The sequence below is a fragment of the Triticum aestivum genome, chromosome 4D, assembly GCF_018294505.1.
Source record: "Triticum aestivum cultivar Chinese Spring chromosome 4D, IWGSC CS RefSeq v2.1, whole genome shotgun sequence".
NCBI classification, from domain to species: Eukaryota; Viridiplantae; Streptophyta; class Magnoliopsida; order Poales; family Poaceae; genus Triticum; species Triticum aestivum.
In genome coordinates this window covers 2269367-2274677 of record NC_057805.1, presented here as the reverse complement: position 1 = coordinate 2274677, position 5311 = coordinate 2269367, and the positions used below count along the sequence as shown (strand labels likewise).

The 5311-nt window shown below is 41.4% G+C and overlaps 1 long non-coding RNA gene across 1 annotated transcript; it reads right to left on the bottom strand.

The window, feature by feature from the left end:
• Nucleotides 1-3839: 3839 nt before the first annotated feature.
• On the bottom strand, nt 3840-5054 carry LOC123099292 (uncharacterized). Its single transcript, XR_006448139.1, has 3 exons — nt 4866-5054; nt 4674-4764; nt 3840-4578 (listed from the first exon to the last, which is right to left on the bottom strand). It is a non-coding gene; the product is annotated as an uncharacterized lncRNA (long non-coding RNA).
• Between the last annotated feature and the right edge of the window lie 257 nt (nt 5055-5311).

Here is a 5311-nt window from a genome sequence, read left to right as displayed (position 1 = left end):
GTTTGAGGGTTAGACCTCAAGCCTCCGAAGGACAGCTGCAGCAGGACTCTCTGTGGAAGCTCGGCGACATGGCGGTTCCGGAGCTGTTGCAGCTCCCTGTCTTCGTGTGTCGGCTACATGACAGCTTTTGGTCCATCGGCGAGGGGAGGGGGGTTCAACTGTCATGCTGTGGTGTCTGCGTATATGCGAATGGTGGCTGGGACTGGTTGATTTCCTGGATCCACCTTCCCCGTATTTGATGGGTGTGGTGGTAACGAGGCTGGTGTGATCGGGGCCATTATGGTTGTGCCTCAAGGCAGAGTAGATGGGGCCTCATCCAGCGGGTGGTGGCGTTGCTCAGAAGGTGAGATATATTCTTGGACGACGGCATAAGCCGTGGGCCATGGTTGTGCAGCACCTATGGTGGATCGTCTAGTTGGGCTGGGGAGCTGAGACGTCGATGGCCATGATCTCATCCGCATGTGATTGTTGTGATTGGACATATGATCTTTGATCTTCAGATCCATCAGCAACAACAAGTATATTTTGTTGACTGATTCTATTGGCACAAACGACGGAGCATGAGGAAGGTGCCAGATTGCAGGAGCGTCCCGATTTAGGATTTTTGCTGTGCCACTGACTTTCGTTGTTCAGAGCCTTTGGTGGCGGCCGACTCTTGTTGCTGCTCGGTTGCCTGCTTCTGCGAGCATGATCCTCATTTGCATGCATCTCACGTCAAGACCATGCTATGCATGTAGCTGCTGGGGTCTTGCTCGTGTCGCTACCTTGTTGAAGGCATTACCCGGACTTGTTCTTTAGGTGCAAACCATTGACTTGGCCTTGGGTGGTTGGATCTGACAATGGCGACGCTTGAGCGTTCTTCCTTCCTCAAGACGTTGATGTTAGTTAACCCTTCACATTGTAATAGTGGCATGTGCAATATAAACTACGATAAGTATCGCACTTTCGACACTCACCGCGAGAGAATATAAGAACGACACTTGCAAGAGGTACTCTTAACTAAAGTTTGGGATACATAGCTCACCACCAGATGGCTACCATAGCTTTTTTTTAGAATGAGAAGGCTACTATAGTTCAACAGGCATCGCGGTCGTGGATCAATATAAGTGTGGCCCATTTGGCTGGGTGGAGCACCCACGCACCAGCACTTGAGACTTTTTTTTAACTAAAAAAAACTCCGCCTTTAAGCTTTTCATAATTTCAATCCAACAAAAAAATCACACTCAATACAAAGTTACAGAGCATACCAATAGTGTAACGTTCCTTCTCACATGATCACAAGATCTCATGTACAGTATGTAAATGCTGTATTCATACACACATACAAATATTACAAGCCACACACACACACACACACACACACACAAGGAGTGACCGTTTGCACCTTACTGTACGGCTAACCTCACAAACAACAGCAATCTGTAGTGGCCAAATGTATACGATTGCATCCCAAAATTGGGATTGAAAATAAGGTACACACATGTTCCCGAAAGAGTGCCTGTACTGACCAAAATCTACTTGGCACTCTTGCAAGGCTTCTTCATCAGTTGTGAGCTGGTTCTCCCTCATATGTTAGTTCAACATATATTGCGCCTCAATAACCAAAACTCAAAGCAACTGCAACTTTACAGCAGCTCAAACATAATACAGCCTGACAAATGACAAAGCACAGAGGAGTATGATTGATTTACCAAGCCACCATGTCCATGCGCTAAAACAGTGCCATCAGTTAATTCAAATGGAACTACTTATGGATCCCCGATATATGAGAGAAACGCTGCATGCATGCAACGCAAGTAATGTTTTGGTTGCAAATACACAAGGTAGATACAAACCGAATAATTACAGTCCTGGATTAAACTTCAGTACTTGCCTCAACAATAACAAAAAAAAAATCTCAAGGCATCTCTGAACTGTGCCAGCAGTACAAGGCAATGCAGCTCATATCACATTAAGGTAGAAACATATGACTGATCGAAGGTGCTACAAAATTGTTGCGTAACAACTATCATACTTTTTACACTCAAACAAACCTCACAATTAAGGATTTTGCCCTAATTTTTAGCAGCTATTAGTTTTTATCTTGCCATTCTACGTGGATTGTACATATTTGCACAACAGTTTATAACAAAACCATCTAAATTTTATGTTCACATGCAGCTAATAGTAATTGTTGAGTTGGCATTCATGATAAACTGGGAACTATTTACACAACATTTGGTTTGAGCTTTCGGTGCCAAATGGTGTCTACTACTCAGCTTTATTTCGAAAAGGGGGATCGCCCCAGCCTCTGCATCTGAACGATGCATACGGCCAATATTATTAAAAAGCAAAAGGTCCAACAATAGTCTCCAAATCTTGTCTACTACTCAGTTGAGCGCAGAATGGGACATTCTGTGCTATTATGCAGGCAGGAGGATGCTCTAAATCCGGAAACCTTGCAGAACAGTGGATAGATAAATACATACCGTTCTTGTCCATTCCGAATATCCTTGACCATGGATCCATTTAATTTGATCAACTTAGATACTTCATAAAGTGACCATTCTTCTTAAAGGTATACATAAAAAAGATATGTTTAGAAAGAAAAGATAATAATATCACTGATAGTGGCGAGAAGCACAATACTAAATAAAGTGAAAGCACATTCTGGAGGATGTGCTCACTCGTTCATTACTCCTGACTTCAAAAGGGTTCACACTAAGCTGGAAAAAACCCATTGAACATCTTGACAAGCTACAACTCCAACTCACAGGTTCCATTGATTCCAGCGTCATGTTTATGACCATGTTCAAGAATATTCCGCATGAACCTGATTTGATCACGCAGCGACGCATGGTATTGATCACGCCGAAAGCCTCCATAATTAATACCAGACCTTTTATTGTAAGCGTACACATTTTGGAGAATAGTAATAGTGTCCTTGTCTCCCAGCTTATTGTCCCTTGTTTCTGATTCCACTATTGTTTTCCAGGAACTAGGATAACCAGTCGGTTTTGGTACCACAATATTGTCCAATAGTGTATTACAAGCCTCAAGTGCAGATCGATCAAAAAGGTTTCACAACCACAAGAAGGCATGACCGCGGGGTGGTTAGTCAAATACTCAATGAACCATCTCTTGTCAACAAAACTTCTTCTGCTCCTTCTAGTTCTTCTTTGAGATTGACAAACATAACTGGCAAATCATCACCCTCCTTGTAGAATGGAATCAATATCTCAGCAACTTTGCGCAGGTCACTGACCATAGCCGCACGCATGCTCCGCCCTTTACCTTTGAATGGCTTTTGTATTATCTTCATCTGGTTAAAATATTTAAACTTAGTTTTAAGATGCATCAAATCTTTTTGGACCATTCATTTCTCTGGCAAAGCAAGTGGTTCACATGTAAGTACCAGTTAAATAGGTATCGATCAATGCATTTTTAAAAAGAACATAAAAGGGCATAGTGTAGTTGGAAGGTCTTTACCATATATGTATGTAGCATGAAGAACAGGAGCCTTACACATGAAAACTCTACATGCCTGACAACTCCCCTATATGGGTATGATTTTTCCAGAATTATTTTCCGTACAAACAGTGCAGAAACAACACGTGACTAAGCTTGCAAAGTGCTCAATAAGTTCACCAATCATGTCATTGAATGTGCAAGTTAAGCACATATATATATATATATATATATATATATATATATATATATATATATATGTATATATATATATATATGTATATATATATGGATACAAATTAAATATACCTATGTTAGTAAATGAACACTTTGGAACTTTTTTTCCGCTGTTCTTACCTCGTAATGTGACGAATCTCTTGTGTCAACTCGGTTGCTCTTAGATTTGTGTCCAATAATCATAATGTTTTCTTCACTGAATTCGCCATCCCAGCTGATACGATTGGAATGATTTGCCGATATACCAACCATCAAGATGTGCATAAAACGGCTCCCATGGAAAGTTGGGGCAACAAGAGAAGTTTTGGCCCCAATTAAAGGCACATGTTGAACAAGAGGACCAATTTTCCTGAAGTCTCTAGACATATGCACGCTATATGAAAGACAAATAATCATTGTGTTATGTAAGATAAAAGAAAGTGGGTTTGTGTAACCATTTCCTAAAGATAGGATATCAGACCTCTCTGGGAAGTCAGTAAAAGATAAGCGTGTCCCATTAATTGTTGTTTCCTCTTTTGCATAAACTATATCGCTTAGGAACTTCCTTAAAAAAAAATTGGCACCAGGTAGTAGCCAAGGATGAAGACTGAAATGGAAACACGGAGATTGTTCCAGCAGTTCATTTACACAAAAGACACATATTTTTCCAACACTTAATTTACACACACACACACACCGGTACATATGTGTAGAGATAAAAGCAGCTTTAACTAATGAGCAGTATAAAAACTGCATGCATACTTGAAACGGCTGTTGATGATAGCTCTTATCAGATCAACGTCGACACATGATTTGCACATGTGTTGAAAAGAGACATCCATAGTGTAGGCCCCGGGCTTGTTATTGATCATCTGTGTCTTCGCATGAAGCTGGTCTTTGTAAAACCCATCAGATCTGAACATAACTCAGTCCAGGAGTTCATTAATTAATCTCTTTTCCGAACTAAATAAGAGCTTAGTAACATTTTTGGAAGGTATGTATGTGCTTACGTGAGGTAATTGAAGAATTTACCAGACCAAATCAGTTGTCTCTCGACATAATTGAACTTATCCACCGTTGCGGGCAGCTGGATATTGAACCCTAAGAGTAGAAGTAAGAAGAGTGGGTAGATGAGTTTCCCCGACCTTATTAATCTTACTGGCACGAAGGTCGATGGCGGAGGTGCACGGTTGCATGCGTACCTTTGTGCTCTGCTGGTGCCGCCAATCGCCGCCGGTGTGGGGTGCTGGAGCAGCTGAACTGGATAACGTGCGGCGTGGCCGCGATTGGAATTGCTCTTGCCCCCGCCCAGCTGTCCCATCAGCATCCTCCTAACGACCGCGCTTGATTTGGGGACACTGCAACGGCGGCGGGGGAGCAGAAGTAGGAGGAGGAGGGGTTAGGGTTTTTTGGGGGCAAGAGTTTATATACTCCCTCTGTTCCATAATGTAGCGCATATAGATTTTCTACAAAGTCAAACTTTATAAACTTTAACCAAGTTTATAGAGAAAACTATTTATATCTACAATATCAAATGTATATAATATGAAAGTATGTCTTGTGATGTACCTAAGCACATGTATTTGGTATTCTAGATGTATATGATTTTCTCTACAAACTTGGTCAAAGTTTATAAAGTTTGACTTTT